Here is a 21,942-nt window from a genome sequence, read left to right as displayed (position 1 = left end):
GAAATAACGTAGGTGCTCACTACTTTTCTATTGAGTTGAGATACCTTCTGATACTTAAATAGAAACCTCTGAATTCAAATATCTTATTTATTTTTTAAAGCTAAGTTTAGTTTATCATATGGAGGTATATCTTTAATAATTTTGCCCCTTCAGATGAAACCAAATCAAAGGAACAAACTGGAATGGGAGAGGGAGAAATAAAATATCTAGCATTTATACCTCTGACATACTTCTCAAGTGTGAGAAGATCTCACAAGAGTTTGGAAGAGCCATTTTTAAAGTATTATTATTAATGCCTACACTTGATTTATAGTTCTAACAAGCTCAAGGAACCCTTCCACATGACAGCAGTGTGCAGTGTGGTTTTTAAAGCTCCAAGTGAAAAACCACAAGTCCCTGGGAAAAAATGACTCTGGATTTTAATAGAATCACATTTGAGGATATTCATTCATGAAATTTTTACTAATTCTCATACAAAGTATTTTCAAGGGATGTTGATCGGTGATAAGTTCCTTTTCTAATCACTGCTGATCACACCGATAATACAAAATTATCTTCCACCTAGTTATAATCAGTTGGCACCAACTAGTGTCTGTCCATACATATTAAAAAATGAAGGGATAATCTGCATAAATTAATGATTTCTAAATGACTTTTATATGCAAATTCTATTAATTTCACCAGGAATCAGAACGTGTTTTTCCTTTTTATTCTACCTGATATATAAAACTGTGGGTTTACTTCTTAAGTAAACTGCCAGCAGTGTCCCCAAAAGCACTGCTTTGGGAAGAATTAAGAATTATCTTTCAGCTTCGTCTGATATCTTCAGTCTTCTGCTGCTGATTGAAACCAAGAGGAGAGGAGCAGAGTTCCTTCACTTGGAGGCTGCTATCTTGTTTTTCCTTACCTACCTCATTTCCTCACCTGTGCCACCAAGCAGCCCCTTTTGAACTCACCAGAGTCTTTGCATGAATTCCTTCATCTGCCGGGCTTGAGTCAGCTCAATTTTATGACAGGATCTGAAGCAAAAGTATAAAGTGCTTTTGGGTGGTTAGAATTTTTATTTCAACATTAATTTGAATTTTAAATTTAATATAAAGAAGATAAATTTCAAAATTTTGAAAGCAAAATTGTTTCTAATTATTGAGGTTTGTAAAACATTGACATTTATTTTTATACATAAAAGTAAGAAGGCATTTTATTTTATATATTCTGTTCTATAGTCAAATATTTCAATGCAGGTCTTCCCGAATTTCTCTTTAATCTGGTCTGGGGTTGAAAAATATTCAAGGGGAGTTGGTCGAGGAAAGGCATTTTACAAGAAGCCCTGCATCTGGCTTTTGGACACTCCTTGGCACAGAGCACAAAGCTATGCACTTTTGACAAGCACCTGCTGAAGGATTTATTAAATGTATGATGCCAGACTATATGGAAATTTAGAAAACCGTTCTTTCTTTTTCATTTAGTCTTCTAAATTTGTAATCAGCAGCTTTTAAATGATTTCTAGCTTGGTTTGTGGCATTTTTAAAGTTTCAGTACAGAAAAAGGCTTATGAGTATCTTTAGTTGTAAACATGACAAGTATAGACTTTTTGAATTCAGCAAAATGTGGAAGTAATAGGGCAATAAATTACTACTAAGTAGCTGGATTTAGAAAAAAAAAGCACACACACAAACAAAACTAAGCACTGCATTGCGGAATCGTACTGTGATCTTTTCTTTTTTCTTTCTTTCTTTCCTTTCTTTTTTTTTTTTTTTGAATAATATATGTGCAATCATTCTCCCCAGAACTATCACAGCTTGAGTTGAAATAATCGCTCTAATTTGTATGGCAAAAAAAGCACCCTTATTTGTGCTGATAAAATGCAACTCATGGCAACTCCAATCCTGTGGTTTTAATGTGATTCAAAAAGCTGTCTGCAATAAAGGAATGTATTAGAGATGCTAAAAGCTGATAAGATTTTGTTTTTGTTAAGTTTTGGAACAATTTAGCTGATGGAGTAAAATGTGCACTAGATTTTCTGATAAGTAATTTTCCATTTACCTGAATTTATTTTCAGATCCAGAAAGTTTATTTTGTGGAGACTCGTGAATGCATGGAGTACTCATGGGCTTCTGGGGCCTTGTGTCGGTGAAATCGGTTTGCATGAACCTCTTACAAATGGCAATGCAAAGTTGTCAAAAGATGGCAAATAAAGAAGCTGGTTTGTTTGACTATAGTGAAATATTTCTGGTGGCCTAATTCACCTGTTTCAAAGTACAGGCATAGAACAGAAACCATGAAGGAAGTTTATTTCCTAGATACTAACATCTATGCTAAAACCCAGAAATAACAGCTTAAACAAGTCTGGGATTTCAAGTTCTTGGGGACTTTGACATGTATAAGCTCTTACATCCTCCTACAGGCCCTTTAAGTCAGGGAGGGCACTTAAGATGTTCTGGACTTTGAAGAGTCAAACGGTTCTAATCTTCTAATGAAGTTCTGTCCTGATAGCCACACTTGAATGGTTTCTATTTCACCTCCTCCTCGCACTGGCTCACCCCATCCCTCCTACACTATTTTCCCCCATATCGCTCATCTCCTATAACATTTGTGTAATCTACCTACTTTTACGCATATTGCTGATTCTCTTGTCTTTCCCACTAGATTGTAAGCTCCACAGGGCAGTCTTTTTGTTTACCAGAGCCCAAACCAGTGCCTGTCGGTGTTTAATAAAAAGTGGTCGAGTGAGGGGCATGCAGGTGGCTCAGTCCATTAAACATCTTACTCTTGATTTCCATTCAGGTCATGGTCTCAGGGTCCTGGGTTTCAGTCCTGCGTTTGTCTCTGCACTCAGTGGGGAGTCTGCTCAAGGAATCTCTCTCTCCTTCTGTCCCTCCCCCCTGCCCTTGCTCATGCACATATACTCTCTCCCTCTAAAAATAAATAAATAAATCTTTAAAAAAAAAGTGGTCAAGTGAATGGGTCAATTCCTAGAGCCACAGACCAGTAAAGCCCAGCATTTTGCTGTGAATTTAGGACTCGGGCAGCCAAATCCTGAAAGCTGGCTGGTCATTGGGAAACCCCAAAGTACTGGGTTTGGGGTGGAAGAGGAACCCTGAGTGATATGTTTGTTCAATTCTTCTGTCCCAGGCCAAGGAAGACCTAGGAATGACAGAGGATACCACAGAGGAACAAAGTCCTTTGAGGTGCACAAGACGAAGCCACTGTAGATCTCTCCTGGAAAATTAAGTTGGGGGAGAGCTCCTCCTGTGAGAGAGTGCCCATCGTCATAGTTCTGCTCCCAGTTCTGCCATTTTAAAGCTAGAGAGTTTGAGTGCATACGAAAAGGGCCTGGGCCCTTGTGGATCCCCTCGCTGACACCAGCCCCGCATGACAACTGCTGTTGTTCCAAGCACGTTACTCAGTAAAGCACCAAAGCTGACTTGGACCATGGGATCTTCCACTAGATAGCATTGGAAATACACAAGTATTTAGAAGTAACTTTTTGTTTTTCTGATTAAAAAATTTATTTTAAAAAACTAGCAAAAGGAAAAAACATAGTAAAAATAAAAATAAATAATAATAATAAACGCCTAATTAAAAAAATATGTAAGCATAGTTAACACACAATGCTATGTTAGTTTCAGGTCTGCAACAGAGGACTCAGCGTCTCTATAAGCTACACTCACTGCAAGTGTAGCTGCCATCCTTCAAAAACCAACCCTGTTACAACACCACTGACTGTATTCCCTATACTGTACCTTTTATACTCATGGCTTATTCATTCTATAACCGGAGGCCTGTATCTCCCACTACTCCTTCACCCATTTTGCTCATCCCCCACCTCACTTCCCCCTCTGGCATCCATCAGTTTGTTCTCTGTATTTATCTATCCAATTCTGCTTTTGTTTATTTATTTATTCCTTTGTAAAACCCCTAACTTTAATTTAGACATTTGAGAGGCAATATGATTAACATTTGGTGACATACACAAGATAGTTGAGATTATACTAATTTACACAATTTTGTGGTCTGCTCATTTGATTAATTTTATATGTTGCATACATTCCAATATGAGAAAAAATAACATTTTTGATGACTGTGTAGTATTGCAAACCATGGATTCAGTATAATATTTTAACTATTCCCCTACCTTGGAGAAATATTATTAAAATATTATTACCTGAATCCTTTTTTTAATATATATTTTTAAGATTTAATTTATTTATTTGAAAGAGAGAGTGAGCACACATGAGCATGGTGGGGGCAGGGAGCAAAGGAAGAGGGAGAAGCAGACTCCCTGCTGAGTGGGGAGCCCTACATGGGGCTCGATCCCAGACCCTGAGGTCATGATTTGAGTCAAGGAGACATTTAACCAACTGAGCCTCCCAGGCACCCCTATTACCTGAATCTTATCATTATGATATTTACTCATGATTTGGGTTTCAATTTACCCTCTTATTATTGGTTTGCTATTTATATCATTTGATCTATCTTTCCATTTCTTTCCTTTTTCGTCTTCATTTGTATTTTTAAATATTTTTCTATCACTCTATTTCCTCCCTTGGCTAGCTTAGTAGTTGTGTTATCAGTCTTAGCTGCTCTTTTGAAGTAAGTAACATGCCTTTTTCTCCATCTGCTTTCAGTTTTGACTTTGTTTTTCAGCATTAGATGTGCTTTTAAAAAAATTTATCCTGCATGTTGTGAAATATGTGGTATGATATCCTTTGCTATCTTTTCAATTATTGCTTCTGCTCCAATCTCACTCCTCCAACTCCAAGACTCCGATTCATAGGTATTATGTGTATTAGATCTTTTCTATATTTTTCATCTTTTGTTTCTCTGTGCTTTATTCTGGAACTTAGATGAAGAGTAATTACCCAGGGTCCATGGGCCACACTTGGAAAACTGCTCTCCTATGGTGCTGCCCTCGAAAATAAACAGCTCTCCTTTCTAAATGAGCTCTGAAACCTAATGGTTTTTTCTTCTTAGCCCTATGAGTCTTTGGAACACACTGTTCATTTTCTTACCTTCTGGATGACAGCTTCTATTGTGATGAACAGATTCCCCTATGAAAACACAAAGAGAGAAGTTTTATTGCTCTTGATATTCTTCTTCTCGGATCTCAATTATATAATACCTCACCATTTCTTTAATTCTACCTGCTTTATATATATTTAATTATTTTCCTTGGCTTGTCCAGTTGTTCTTCTGGGGAGGCCAGTTCACATTCTCTGTTCCGATAATATTAATAGCAGATCTCCATCCATTCATTTTAAAATAAACTTTTTGCTGTCACCTTAAAGCAAGAGTAATCTGAAAGTTAAAATGTGATTTTTTTAATGTTTTATTTAGACATTTAAAATACACACAGCTTTGTAATAGAGAATTTTCATTCTGGACATTTGTGTAATGAAGGGTACACATCATCTCCATAGTTAAATTTGTCAGTAAATAAAAATGATTTAATTTTCTCTATTGGGCAATTTTTGAGATCTGCCAAAAATACAGAATATACAAGCAAAACACTCTTGAATATTAATTTTTAAAGACAGCACAGAGTTTGAGGATACATGAAGAGATGCTTCCCATTTCTGTTTCAGTAAAATTTCCACATTATTTTCCCAGACCAGGAAAAGCAGACTTCCTCAGAGGTGATGAGGTTGTTCCTCAGATACATATTATTACCTTCATCTAGCTAAGGACTGCTTTCACTTCCTTGTCACAGATGCCACTCAGATTCTGATGAAAGCTCTGAATCTCTTTCTAAATAAATAAATAAATAAGTAAATAAATAACAAGAAAAGAAAGAAAAATAGAAAACAAAAACAAAAAACAAACAAAAAAGAGAGATGCTTATAACCCGAAATATAAATATAGTCTCAGGGATTCAGAGGATTAGGCTTCTTCATGGACACCAGGTTAAACATTCCTGACCTGGTTTGAATAGTCTGAGGAAAATTCCTTTTCCACCCAAATTTTAAAAATATTTTTATTTGCCTAATTGGGAGAATCTAACTGTGAATGTGTACACACATACCCTATAGGTCATATATTGAGAAGCATCGCTGGAATTTCTTTCACTTTGCTGATGTAAATCCAGTCAAATGGTTTGAAACCAGCTATTCAGAAACTTACTTTCATAAGCAAACAGACAAAATATATATATGGGCAAAAAAAATGCTTAAGAGTATCTATTTTTATTATAAGATTATGATTAGTAATAAATACTTTTAAAATTATACATCTATCTGAAATAATTTATTAACAAACTTTTTATTAATTCCCAAGTTCATTCCTAAGGTTTTTATTTTCTTTTTGTATGATCATACATCACCACTACTCCATACCACTTTATATGACCAGTGGTTTTATTTCTATAGCATGGGCAAAGTTAAGTCTAAAAAAAACGATTTCAAGTATTACCTTTATTTCATTACCTTGCAAATTCATTTGAAAATGTTTTCCTGCCGAGAAACAACTTAAAATGGAAAATTTTGCTCATAAAACAGAAAGATATAAACCTTTTTAGATCAGTTTCTATCATTGTGCCTAAAAAATCAGGAAAGTGATACCCTAATATAGCTAAATTGTATTAATGTTTGCTATTTTTAGTTCTTTCAAGATTGAAATACTTTAATTCTAAGCTGATAAAAATTGCTCATTTAATTATGGAATAGCTGAAATACAGAAAATCTTTATTAATTTAGAGTCCATTAATACAGTATTTGAGATAAATTGAAAAGCATGAGTGCTATTTATGCAATTTATGGATAAATAATTTTCACAAGTAAGTTAAGTATAAAGATTTTATAGGGTCTATTTACTATTCTAAGAGAAGGAATTTTTAGTCACATTAACAACATCAATTTGCTGAGTTAATTCAGAAGGATTTTTATCTGTACATTACTGAAGACCCATTAGGCCCTCTGCTCTGCCGCACTTTCTCAGCATTGTTCATTACACCTTCTATATGTAATAAAAAGGCTCTTCTTGTTAATATTCTAGAATGTCTTCTTTTCTGCATGTAGAGAAGCCAGGCACCTATTTACCCCAATGAATGTGCAAACCAGTATTCTATATGAATTGGTTTAGAGAGTCTAACATTAGACTTAATGATAAATAAAACAACATATGATGAAAAACAGTCAAGTAAATGTAAAAAAGTAAATAAAGGCATGCTTACAGTTATGTATCATCATGTGGAAACCAGTTCATAAAGTAAATCAAAATCATTCGCTAATCTAATTAGGTAAACAAAGAATTTATCTCAGCTATTTACTTATATGAATAGGAGAAGCTACAGCAAGCTAACAGTGAATTGAGGGTTGAGGCTTGCAGGGCCATACAAGATTCCCTTTTAAGTCATTATTATTATTATTTTTTAAAGATTTTATTTATTTATTTGACAAAGAGAATGAGAGCACAAGCAGGGGGAGTGGCAGAGGGAGAGGGAGAAGCAAGCTCCCTGATGAGCAAGGAGCCCGATGTTGGGCTCCATCCCAGGACCCTGGGATCATGACCTGAGCTGAAGGCAGACGCCTAACAGACTGAGCCACCCAGGCACCACTTTTAAGCCATTATCAAGGAGTTTTAAATCTCATCTATCTCATGTCATTTATGTAATCAATTAACTATATAAAAACATATGGATCATTGTTAGTTTCAGGCAATATAAAAAGACCAGTTAAAAAAATAGCAAATTAAGAATAAGGTAAGGAAGAAATAAGGTAACTACTGACGAAATAGTATAATTTTCCAAAAAGAAAAACTTAAAAGAATATAAGCAAAAGTATATTAAGACTCATCATAGTATTTTATCAGCTTGGGTGGATAATAGGTCAACACATAATAAAATGTGTTTCTATTAATATGTGTGTGTGTGTGTATATATATATATATATATATATAATCACCAATAAAAGGCAGATTAAAATAATTAAAATTTTATTATTTTAAATAATAAAATAAAATCGTAAAGTAATTAGGAATAATTAAAAATTGGCAAGAAATATACTCATATATATGAAAGACACATAAGAATATCTTTTTTTAATTTTTAAAAATATTTTACTTATTAATTTGAAAGAGAGAGAGAGAGAAGTCAGGAGGAGGGGAAGAGAGAGAGGCAGAGAATCTCAAGCAGAGTCTGTGCTGAGTGCAGAGCCTGACATGGGGCTTGATCTCACAATCCTAAGATCATGACCTGAGCCCAAATCACAAGCTGGATGTTTAACTGACTGAGCCACCCAGGTGCCCCCACATAAGAATATCTTAAAAAATTAGGAGATCAGCTATTTTTCTATACAGGGAAACTCTATAATGAAAAGTCAACTTTACCCAAATAAATCTTTAAATTAAATGCTAGTCCAATGGATATTCTAATTCTAATATTATTTATTGCTTATGCTTGCATAGTCACATTGTTTTTATTCACTAATTAACAGCATCCCCCCAAAATTTATTTAGCACATTGTATATGCTAGTCACTTCTCTGCATGCAAAGGACACTGTTAATGAGATAGAAAGTGTTCTCGCTTTTATAGGAATGTTTTCTCCAGAGATAAGACAACAAAACATCAACAGTGAAAAAATAAGCCAGAAAACAAACAAGAAAGTAATCGGATGTGGTAAGTGCTACACCAGGAACATCTATCCTGTGATGGCTAGAAATTGGGGGTGCTTTCAGCTGGGGAAGTCAGAGGGAAGTCAGAGATGGTGCAGGATTTGTCACTCACACTCCAAGTCATGCAGATTCCTCACATAATCATACGGGATAGTTAAGAATGGTGGTATGTTCTGAGGGTCCACAGATCTTGTTGATTAAGGGGATCACGAGGAAAAGGGAGAAATCAAGGATAGCTCCTAGTTTTATCCTGTGACAATGGGGGGCTCGTGCTTACCTAGATTGACCCCCCATTAAGTATGAAAACATCCACCTACATGCCCCCCACCAGCCTCAGTACTTTTGCCCCCTTTGCAAAGAGCTTCTAGAAAGAGTCTCATGTACTTGCTTTCAGTAGAGTCTCATACTCTCTTGAATCAGGCTATGTCTCCATGGGCACTGTTGTGGCTAAGGTGGGGAGAGCCCTCTCCAGCGCCAAATCCAAAGGCCAAGTCTCACTTGTTGACAATGGACACAGTTGGACACATCTTCCTTCCAGAAACTCTTTTCAGTTGGCTTTCAAAATGCGACTGATCTGGCTTTCTCTCACCACACTGACACTAAGAAGGGAAAGTCTATAGAGGGCTCCAGGGGCGCCTGGGTGGCACAGTCAGGGGCGCCTGGGTGGCACAGTCATTAAGCGTCTGCCTTCGGCTCAGGGAGTGATCCCGCCGTTATGGGATCGAGCCCCACATCAGGCTCCTCCGCTAGGATCCTGCCTCTTCCTCTTCCACTCCCCCTGCTTGTGGTCCCTCTCTCACTGGCTGTGTCTCTCTCTGTCAAATAAATAAATAAAATCTTTTAAAAAAAAAAAAATAAATAAATAAAGGGCTCCAAATTACGGGAAGCAGAACCATGTGCTGGAGACAGATCCCCTCCCCCCCCCAAAAAAAATGTGTATACATACAATATTTGGAGAATGAGTAGGTTAGGGAGGATAGTACCGTTTTTTTTTTTTCTAAGTTTGTTAAGGAATGTTCGTAGTTCAGAATGTGGTCTATCTTGGTGACTGTTCCATGTCAGCATGAAAGAACGTGCGTTCTGCTCTTGTTGGGTGAAGCTATCTATAGATCTATAGGATACTAGATATTATAGATACTATCTACAGATAACAATTATATACAGTTGATTGACAGAGTTGTGGGGTTAAACTATGTTCCTGCTGACTTCCTGCTTCCGGGATATGTCCGCTTCTGATAGAAGCATATTGAAGTCTCCAACTGTAACAGCAGATTCATCTATTTCTCCTCATAGCTGTTTCAGATTTTACCTCGTGTATTCTGATGCTGTGTGTTAGACACCTACACATTAAGGACCGCATGTCTTCCTGGAGAACTGGCCATTTTATCATTATGCAGTGTCCCTCTTTATCCCTAATAACTTCCCTTCTTTTGAAGTCTGCTGTGCGTGAAAATAATGTAGTAACTCATGTTTTCTTTTGGCTAGTGTTAGCATGGTGTATCTTTCTCCATTTACCTACCTTTAATCTATATGTGTCTTTATATTTATGGTGAGTTTCTTATAGACAACTTGGAGTTAGATGTTGGTTTTTCATCTGCTCTGACAATCTCTGTCTTTTCATTGGTGCATTTAGAACACTGGCTTTCAAAGTGGTAATTGATATAGTTTGAATAATGTCTACCATATTTGTTACTGTGCTTTATTTTTTTTAACATTGCTTATTATTTCTATTTTTGTCTTCCACTCTCTTTATGCCTTTTGTGATTTTAAGTATTTTATGATTCCATTTCCTTTTCTTAATATATCAGTTATACTACTCTTCTTTTTTTTTAGTGATTACCTTAGAGTTTGCAATATGCATTTAAAATGGATCAAAATTCACTTTCAAATAACATTATACTGCTGCTTCATGGGTAACGTAAGTTCCTTCTAATAACAAATAATCCTAACTCCTCCTTCCTGTCCCTTGTGTCATTGCTTTTATTCATTTCACTTACGAGGAACCATATATGATAGATAACATAAGCATACATAATCAAATATATTCTTGACATTACTATTTTGAACTGTTACTTGTTAGATCAATTAATAACAAGAAAAAAACATATATATTTTATTTTACTTTCATTTATTCTCCCTTTCCTTCTCTTCCCTACCCTCCCCTCCCTTCACCCCCTCTCCTCCCCTTCCCTCCTTTCTTTTCTTTCCATAGATCTGAGTTTCTAACCTGTATCATTTTCCTTCTCTCTAACAGACTTCTTTTAATATTTCTTTCAAGGCAGTTCCATTAACACCAATTCTCTCTCTCTCTCTGTTTTTTTTTTATTTTGGGAGCAGGAAGTCAAGGCACTTTATTGACCCCTGAGCACGCTCCAAATCCTCTCAATTTTTGTTTATCTGAAAACATCTTTATTTCTCCTTCAATTTTTAGACATTATTTCACAGGATAAATAGTTCTCATTTGATGCATGGTTTTTGTTGTTTTTTGTTTTCTCCCCCCCCTTAACACTTTAAATATTTCTCTCTATTCTCTTCTTGCTTGCAATAATTTCTGAGAAAAAATCAGATACAATTTTCATCTTTGCTCTTCTATAGTTTCAATCCTCCGGCTTCTTTCAGGATTTTTTATCTTTAATTTTCTGTAGTTTGAAAATGATATGCCTAAGTGTAGTTTTTTTTTTTTAAAGATTTTATTTATTTATTTGACAGAGATAGAGACAGCCAGCGAGAGAGGGAACACAAGCAGGGGGAGTGGGAGAGGAAGAATCAGGCTCATAGCGGAAGAGCCTAATATGGGGCTCGATCCCATAACGCCGGGATCACGCCCTGAGCTGAAGGCAGACGCTTAACCGCTGTGCCACCCAGGCGCCCCCTAAGTGTAGTTTTTTAAGCATTTATGCTGGTTAGTGTTTTCTGAGCTTTGTGATCTGTGGTTTAGTTTCTGATATTATTTTGTGGGCAATTCTCAATCAATATTGTTTCCAATTTTTTTTTCTGTTCTTTTCTCTCTTTCTTCTCCTTCTGTTATTCCCATTACTTTATCCATTGGAGCCCTTACCATATTCATCAAGTTTGTCTCAAATTCTCAGTCTGATGTTGGGGGAAGGGAAGTTTTCTATAGCTTTATTATTATTATACTACCAACTACTATCATTATTATTACTCCAGTTCTCAGTCTTTTAGTGAGCCTTTACCTCTAGAATGTGAACTTCAGATGTGTTTCTCGGATTTTTCTTACCCCCTTAGGTGGGACCAGACGGCTAGAGTGGGCTAGAGTTCACAATTTCTTTTCTTTCATGTCGAAGGCTAAAGCTGGCTAGAGTTGGTATTTCTCTTCCCCCAGGTCAGTAAGACTCTGATAGAACGCCAGCAGGTGGAATAGTTTCTCCTGAGGGTGCCCTTGTTAAGAAGAATAGCATGTGGGATGCCAGGGTGTTGTAAATGGTTAAGTGTCTGCCTTTGGCTGAGGTCATGATCCCAGGGTCCTGGGATTGAACCTCATGTCCAGCGGGGAGTCTGCTTCTCCCTCTCCCTCTGCCCCCCTCCACGCTCTGCACATGCACGCTCTCTCTCTCTCTTTCAAATAAATAAATAAAATCTTAAAAAAAAAAGAACAGAATGTTCTGGCATATTTCAAAACGATTCTTTTCCCTGCACACTGCTAGAAGCACAAGGGGATTTTCCTGTGATCTTCACTGTGAGAACTTGACTCAGCTTTGGAAGTAAAACTCACAAAAGTGTGGGGGTGCCCATGACTGGGTCCCCATGAAGTTTTTAACTCTAGGACTTAACCATTCTAAGCTCCCAGCAATGAGTCTACTATGGTTCAGGTTTTCCTACGGTAGCCCTGGCTCCTGTTGAGATTTCAGTTTATAAATTTCTGCTCTGGTAACTTATGATTCTCTGTATTCACCTATTGTTTTCTCCAATCTTGGGGACATCAGTTTGCCCTGTGACCTCATTTCTCTTATGGATCTAAGAAAAGTTGTTGATTATTTCAGTTCGTTTAGCTTTTTACTATTTATTGGTAAAACATACTAGGGATTTCCAAGTTCCTTATCTGTGGAACCAGAAGTTCTTTTTTTTTTTTTTTTTTTTTTTTTACTAGAGGGCAGAAAATTTCCTTACAGAAAGTGGTGGCAGGTTTCCCAGATTTGATATCTATGTGCAATAAAATCATAAGGCTCTTTGGTTCCAAAAAATTTACAGATTTTTTCATTAGTAATCATAAGATCAAATGTCTTAATCTCATGATAAATAGAAATCATCAGTACTTTCAAATAGTAACAGCTAAATAAATGATAACTAAGTAATAATAATACCAATAATAATAATAGCTAAAAGTTTTAAACCTAGTAATGCAAGAATGTTAATATAAAGGAAATATACCACAAATGTAAAGACTTTGTTTCTGATGTGGTAACATTTGGTATATATTCTGGTATTAAACCTAGTTAAATAGAAAAAGAAAAAGATAGTTGCTCAATGTAACATATGTGTTATATCTAAAACCAAAATTCAACATACATATTTTATAGGAGAGATAGGGAAAAAAGAGGTAAGATACATTAATTTTGGATAAAACAAACTATAAATTTAAGATTATTATAAAAATGATCTTAACATTTGAGAAAATTTGACTTACCATGTGGTATAATATTTTGACCATTTTGAAAGATAATATTTGTTACTGCATTAGAGGACAACTGATATTTTCATAAAGAAAGCTTAAAGGACAACTCATTGTTATCAACGGAATAAATGGAGAAAAAGTTTTGTTTCTATCTTAAATATAAAAAAATACAATTTACATTATGGGTTAAATGTAAGTAAACAAAAAATTAGAAGACATAAAATACTTATCACATATTAGAAAATATTATTTACTTACCTTTGTTATGTTAGATGCAACAGAAAAGCAAATATTATCAGGTCTGAATATATGCATTGGGGAATTTATTTAATAGATTATTATCAGGCAGTCATTAAAAGCAAAGTTTATGAAAACACTCTAGATATGTTTTAAGCAAGCAGCAAAACTCAAAATAATGTGTGAGCAGTGTGAGACATATTACTCCAAAGTTGTGAATAGGTCCTGTAAGTCATAGGTTGGTATTTTAGTGAATGGGTTCTGTTAGTTACAGCTACAGCTACAGCTGGTTCTAAGTCTTCCTTTATAGCCACACGTACTCGTATTTATCTAGGTCTATAGTTATGGAAAAGAAAACCAAGCAGGAAGGGCGACTTATGCAAATAGACTTATAAATTAAATTTTGATTGTTTTCATTACACAAATGATGTACATTATGTGTAAAAGAATAAAATGCAATAATCAAAGAAAGAGAGAAATGGATTGGTGGAGGAAAAAAGTGAGAGGGTGGAGAGGACAAGGAAGGGGAGGGAAAGGAAGGGTCGTTTTTGTTTGTTTGTTTGTTTGTTTGTTTTTAACCAAAACATACCCAGTGTAGATATTTCGGTAAATATTCTTCAAGAATGTTTTTGGTGTCTCTTTCTATGTTAACAGAGATCCATCTTTCTGTTGCTCACAGCCTTGAGTTTCATCCTTCAGTTGCTCCATGATTTATTCACAACCTTTCACTGCTGCACAATTAGACACACATATGAGTACGAACGGGTTTGGGTGAACATGTTTGCACACAGACCTTCATGACTGTTGCTTTACATACATTTATGGAAGAACAATTGCTGATTCAACAAGCATATAGTTTTAAGGTTTTTTAATACACAATGCTAAATTTATGAGACCATCTGAGAATGCCCCATGAATATTTTTAAGAGGGTCAATCCCATAAAAAAAACTTTCCCCTTTTCTGTCAGTCATACCTCATTCTTCTTTATATTTTGCCTGTCTCATTACTTATGCCACTGTGAATTCTGTGTATGAGAATGAGTTGCTTTGTTAATTTCTTTTGCCCATTTTGGAGATTTTTTTTTTTTACCTATTGATTTTAGTTTTGTATTTCTGAGTTAATATTTTATCCTTTACATATGTCAAAAATATTTTTTTCTGTCATTGTGTATTTTGTAGGTGATATTTTTGAAATACAGACCTTACCTAATATTTTCTACTACTTGTCATACTGAGCAAAACTAGATATTCTTCACAAGACATATTCACATATATGTTCTTCTAGCACTTGAATGGCTCCTTCCTTAATACTGAATTTTTAATGCATCTGAATTTCATTTTCTTGTTTGTTGTTTGCAGTTTAATTTTATTCACCTTACTCTGGATATACAAAAGTTTTCTACTCCTATGTAAACAATTCATTAATCTTCTGGTTTCCTACTCAGGTGCTCAGAGTGCCGTCTGCCATTGTCATTATGAAGAAAGGTGAAAGATGGTTTGCCTCTTGAAGAGCAAGGACAGCTGGTATTACTTTATATGAATTTATTGATTTGGTAACTGATGTGGGAAACAAAGGCAGAAGAAAAATTATTAAATTTCCTTACTACCTACAGCCCATTGATAAGTCCTTGAAACAGGCAGCGTGACCTTCCTGTATGGACTCAACTGCCTCCATGTTAATACTTTGCTAAGGACAACAGGCAATCCTAGCATGACACCCCCCCCCCCGCCCCAGGATCCTATAAGTCTATTTTAATATATAAAAATTCCTTTGGAAACTTCCAAAGATACATGTTGGCAATCATCCCCCAAGCATATGACCCACCCATATACATCTGAAGGTTCTCATGACTCTGGTTTTATTAGACAGTAACACATGACAATTTCCCAACAATAGCTAGGCCCTCTCAAGGTCCTGGAAACCTTGCTTCCAAAATCCCTTAGAGACTTAACCTACGCTTAACCCTCTCCCAACTTGAAAGTATATAATGGGCCACTCCTCCTGACCCCAGTGCAGCTCTTTCTGCCCACGGGTCCTGTCCGCGTGCTTTAATAAAACCACCTTTTTACACCATAGAGACTCAAGAATTCTTTCTTGGCCCTGGGCTTGGAACCCTAACATCTCTCCTACATCAGTAATCCTGTCTTCCACGACTCAGCGCTCGATCCAGGGCTAGGCAGAGCAGTCCAGATTCCTGACGCAAGGTTTCAGCAGGGAGGACACGCTCCGCGGGGCACGATGCGAGTGGAGGGCCCAGGGTTGGTGGCAGGGAGACAAGGGCTCAAGGCCCAGCGTGCACTCCGAGCCCCCCACCAGACAAAAGCGCCCCTTCCCCCAAGAGAGACCTGAGGGGACAAGAGGGACCAACCCCCGCTGGGCCTCTGCTTCTTTCCGGAGAGGCCTGTGCTGGGCTGGAGTCAGAGGGAGCGGGAGCCTCCCCTGCGGGAGCAGCAGCCCAGCATTAGCCCAGCACGGCCGGCCGGGAGAGGGCTGACCAGCATGCGTTTGCGGCGCTGAGCCGAGAGCGCACGGAGGAGCGCGCTGGGCGACCTGCCCGGTTCCCCGCAAGGCCTCCAGGGGTCCCTGTGGGGCCTCCCTGCTTTAAAGCCCTTGTGCGCGTCCAAGCCAAAACCGAAATATATGTATTTAATTATATGCATCTATATAGTTATAATATGTACGCATATGAGATTATATATATATAATATACACATATATTATATATATATGCATTAGTATAAAGGGGAATACATTCATATTACATGTTTTAGAATATTGCCTTCCACCTAAACGCTGATTTGCTGCTTCTTATTTTTGAAGGAATAAAATATTTCTGTAGATCTTTAAAAGTATTGTGGGTACCCAGCAAGGTGCTTAATTTCAGAGCCCATACCTCTCCCTTTCACTCTCCTTGGCTTGCCCCTCTCCCCTCTCTCCATCCTTACCCTTCCTATCTTCCCCTCCCCCTCTCTCCAGGTTCTGTCATTCTTCTCTTTTAAATGTTTAAATCTCTTCCACTGAATAATGCATTCCTTCCTCACTGATAGAGAATCTCTCCATTTTCATATACAAAATTCTCGCAAAATTTTAGTCTCTCTAGATTCACTATTCTGTCTCCTTAGTCACTTTTAATGTGCTCTTTCAATTTCTGTATTTTCTTGCCTAATTTTATATTTGGAAATACAAACCTCCCACTTTTTCAATATTTTCATGACTATACCCACACACATATTTTTTTCTAGATATACCTCAGAACTATCTTAATGGATCTTAAAAAAATATTTTTGGGATTTTGATTGCTCTATATAAAATATATAAATTAATTTGGGAAGAATCGACATATTCAGAACACTGAATCTTCTAATAGGATAATATATTATACTTACATGTATTGAGATGAATTTTAGGTTTCCCAGAAAAGAAGTGTACTACCTTCATATGTGATCATGTAGTTCTTATCACTTTTATTCTTAGGTATTCTAGACTTTTGTTACTATTGCCTATTTTTAATCTTTTTAATCATAATTTTTGATACAGAGAAAATAGGTTGCTTCTTCATTTTTCTTCAAAATATTTTGTAATTGAAATGTCTGACATGTCGCACCATGTAAGTTTAAGATGTACAACATGTTCATTGGATGCATTTATATGTTGCAGTATGACAGCACTGTGGTGTCAGCTATTCCCTAAACCTCTCCAAGGATAGTGTTATGCTTAGCAGGGGAGAAGGAGCCAGGTGGGGAAGACAGAACTTTGTGCAATTAAAAAGGAAAGGGGATATATGAAAAGACAAGAAAAGGCAAAGCAATTTTTTAAAAAAGCACAGTTGAAGTTAATATACTACCTGATTCAACATTTGTTATAAAGCTACAGTAATAAAAAAGTGTGGTTTTGGTAAAAGAATAGCGTTACTGGAACAGAATAAGAAATACAGAGATGGACCAACACCAGTATAGTGAGAGGACTTTTTAATGAAAGTTAGCAGTGGAAAAGGAGAGTTTTGAAGTTGGAACGTTTCACACACTTATGCAAAAAAACAAAACAAAAAACCCCACAACCTAAATCTCATACCTTATCCAAAAATTTAGAAAAAGTAAATCATATACACTAAAGGTAAAGTGTAAAACTAAAGAACTTTTTGAAGAAATCATTGGAGAAAATCGATGTGGCCCCTCAGTGGTGCAGAGGCTTTAGCTCCTACACCATAGTCACAGCCCATGAAGGGAGCAAGTGTTCGATCGGACGATACCAAAATTTAAATTTTTTTTCTGCTAAAGGTGTTGTTAAGACAATGAAAAGACAAACTTCAGATTAGAAGAAAACATTGCAAACCAAACTTCTGACAAAGAACTTGTATCCCAAATATACATAAAATCTCAAAGCTCAAAACTGAAAAAAAAATAAAAGAAAAAAGAAAACTTAACCCGATTTTTTTTTTTAGCTTTTATTTATTTATCTGACAGAGATAGAGACAGCCAGCGAGAGAGGGAACACAAGCAGGGGGAATGGGAGAGGAAGAAGCAGGCTCACAGTGGAGGAGCCTGATGTGGGGCTCGATCCCATAACGCCGGGATCACGCCCTGAGCTGAAGGCAGACGCTTAACCGCTGTGACACCCAGGCGCCCCTTAACCCAATTTTTAAACTGGGCAAAATACCTAAACAAATACTTCCCCAAAGATATGCAAATGTAAACTTTATACGCTGAAAACTCCTCAACATCACTATTCTGTCCCAGTAGTCTTATGTCTATTATTATGCTAGCACAGCACATTTTAAGTTTGTTTGTTTGTTTAAGTAATCTCTACACCCATTGTGGGGCTCAAACTCATGACCCTGAGATCAAGAGTTGCGTGTGTTTCTGACTGAGCCAGCCAGGTGCCACCAGGGAAATGCAAATTAAACTCTGATGTGATACACTACAGACTTCCTACAGCGGTTGAAATTTTAAAAAGTAATAATACCAGTTGCTAGTGAGGATGCTGAGCAGTTGGAAACACTCTTGTCCATTGCTCGTAGGAATACAAAATGGTACAGACACCATGGATCTGAGTTGGTAGTTTCTCATTGAGTTAAATGCACGCTTACCATAAGCCCCAGCACCCAGGGCAGTGCGTACCTACGTGAACTTGCCCAGTTGTTGATCAGATACCTATTGGTAGAAACAGAACTGGAACTGAAGGCAGCTTTGAGTTATAATGATTTGTATTGGGATTGGCATCAGGAAATTGAATATTGCAACCTCCCAGCAGTGTGCCTTGGTCAAATTATTTAACCTTATTGAGCCTATATGTGACTCACAGGTTGAATGGAGGTGTACCAATCTTGCAATCACACATCAGTATGAATATATTTAAAGTTGAGTACCCTCTACTTTATAAGATAATGGTTAGGGAATTTAATATACTTATTATGATAATCACCATTATGATCCATAGTTTCTTGTTGTCATTTTAAGACTTTTTGGTCACATTGGAAAAATAAAGGAATAAAATGAAAGTTATCAAAAGGTATTCTACAAGGATGTCATATAGCTTTTCCTGACCTTTCTCCTGATATAATACAGATGTTCAGACTTGGGACAAGAGTGATGGCTGGGTATCCACATGGATGTGTCTTTCATCTATTTAACCAAAGCACAACTATTAACTACCCACTCAATCTCTGAAAACAGATAGGACTACATTGGGATAAGTCAGTAGCATATTTTAATCATCAACCGTTTTATTTCTCAACTAATTACACCGTAGAACTCAATTATAATGAATCATTAAATGTTTGATGATTGAGATATTTTTATTGCTAAAAATACTATTTAACTTAAGGTTTTATTGAACTAAGTGGTTCGGGATATCAAATCCATTTCCCCCTGATAATTTTTTTTAACTATGAATTTATCATGATAATTATAAAACATGTAAGAGTGATGTCACATTTTATTTGTGTAGTTGTACAATTTGATACAGTATATGGCCAATTTACACTGCAATGTTTTTTGAATAATGTATCCTATTACTTATTTATTTACTTATTTATTTTTACACCAGATACCTGCTTTTGTATTGTTCTTTTTAAATCATATTAAGGTTTTTATTTTAATTCCAGCATAGTTAGCATACAGTGCTTTATTAGTGTCAGGTGTACAATGTAGTGACTCAACATTTTTAGACATTACTCAGTGCTCATCATGATAACTGTTCTCTTAATCCCTTTCACCCATCGCACCTCCCACCACCCCTCTGATAACCATCAGTTTGTTTTCTGTAGTTAAGAGTCTGTTTCTTGGTTTCTCTCTCTCTCGTTTCCTTTTTTCATTTATTTTGTTTCTATCCCACATATGAGTGAAATCATATGGTATTAGTCTGACTTATTTCACTTAGCATAATACACTCTAGCTCCATCCATGTTGTTGTAAATGGTAAGATTTCATTTGGCTACTGTAAATAATGCTGGAAAAATATGGGGTGCATGTATCCTTTTGAATTACTGTTTTTGTATTTTAGGATAAATATTCAGTAGCATGATTACTGAATTGTAGGGTTCCTTTTAACGTTTTGCGGAACCTCCACACTGTCCTCCACAGGGGCTGCACCAGTTTGCGTTACCACCAACAGTACATGAGGGTTCCTGTTTCTTCACCTCCTTGCCAGCCCTTGTTTCTTGTGCTTCTTATTTTAGCCGTCTGACAGGTATGAGGTGATACCTAGTTTTCACTTACATTTCCCTGATGATGAGTGACATTGAGCATCTTTTCATGTGTGCATTGGCCATCTGTAAATCTTCTTTGGAGAAATGTCTGTTCATGTCTTCTGCCCATTTTTTATTGGATTGTTTTTTGGGTGTTGACTTGTTTCAGTTCTCTCTATATTTTCGATAATAACCCTTTATCAGATATGTCATTTGCAAATATCTTCTTCCAATTCAGTAGGTTGTCCTTCAGTTTTGTTGATTGTTTCCTTCCCTGGCAGAAACTTTTTATTTTGATGTAGTCCCCATAGTTTATGTTTGCTTTTAATTTCCCTCACCACAGGAGACCTATCTAAAAAAAGTAGCGAGGACTGGTGTCAAAGAACTTACTGCTTGCATTATAAATTTTTATGGTTTCAGGTCTCACATTTAGGTCTTTAATCTATTTTGAGTTTATTTGTGTGTGTGGTGTAAGGAAGTGGTCCAGTTTCATTCATTTGCATAGAGTTGTCAGTTTTCCCAACACCATTTGTTGAAGAGACTCTTTTTCCTATTGCATATATTTGCCTATTTTGTCAAAGATGGACCATATAATCATGGATTTGTTTCTGGGCTTTCTATCCTGTTCTATTGACCTGTGTGTCCATTTTTATGCTGGTACCATACTGTTTTGGTTACTACAGCTTTGTAGTATAAGTTAAAATCTGGAATTGTGATGCCTCCAGCTTTGTTTTTCTTTCTCAAGATTATTTCGTCTACTCAGGGTCTTTTATGGGTCCATACAAATTTTAAGGTAATGTGTTCTAGTTCTGTGAAAAAGGCTGTTGGATTACTTAGTTTAAATATTAGCATTCTCAGGCGCCTGGGTGGCTCAGTTGTTAAGCGTCCGCCTTCGGCTCAGGGCGTGATCCCGGCGTTCTGGAATCGAGCCCCACATCAGGCTCCTCGGCTGGGAGCCTGCTTCTTCCTCTCCCACTCCCCCTGCTTGTGTTCCCTCTCCTGCTGGCTGTCTCTCTCTCTGTCAAATAAATAAATAAATAAAATATTAAAAAAATAAATATTAGCATTCTATAGCACCACTTGTACTTGATCAGCTGTGAAAAATGATGGTTTTATATTGTTCCAGCATTTTTCTTATTAATTATAACTTCAGTCAAGTATTATGCTTGAATTTTTAACATTGTTTTTAAATTTGAATTTGATTTTTAAATTTGAAATTTCATTTGATATCATATTTTCACTTCTGTGAGATAATACACTTAAATGGTGATTTAAATGTAAGTAGCCATTAATTTTAGTGATTATTTTTTCACCATCTCTACTCCATTCTAGACTGACTAGAATGAACTCTCTGTCACCATAATTCAACTTAGAATACATTTATAAAATTTCCAAAAGTATTATTCACTTTGTATAAGATTTGCCCATAATTAAAATATAGATAACTAGAGAAAATAGAGACCTGACAAAGAGTTAAAGATTTCATTAGTATTTCTGGCACCTTATAAATTATCAACTAAAGAAAATGCTAAAAAATACCAACCTTAGGAGAATATCGATCTTCCCAATGCACTGCAGCTTCTCCATAAATAGTTTTCTTAAACATACAAATTAAGTGGACTACAAAAGAAAAGGAGTCCTTGGTTTACTTAATAGGATTGGAAAGAATCTTATAATTGCTTTCTTCCCAAGCTTAACAGATAACAGAATAATTCATTTATGACGATCAAGACAGCACTAATACAGTTCTACAATTCATTAGCTTAAATAGTTAATTT

Source organism: Ursus americanus, chromosome 3 (genome assembly GCF_024610735.1).
Source record: "Ursus americanus isolate L20-20 chromosome 3, mUrsAme1.1.p, whole genome shotgun sequence".
In the NCBI taxonomy this organism is placed as follows: domain Eukaryota; kingdom Metazoa; phylum Chordata; class Mammalia; order Carnivora; family Ursidae; genus Ursus; species Ursus americanus.
Note: the sequence above shows the minus strand (reverse complement) of the source record.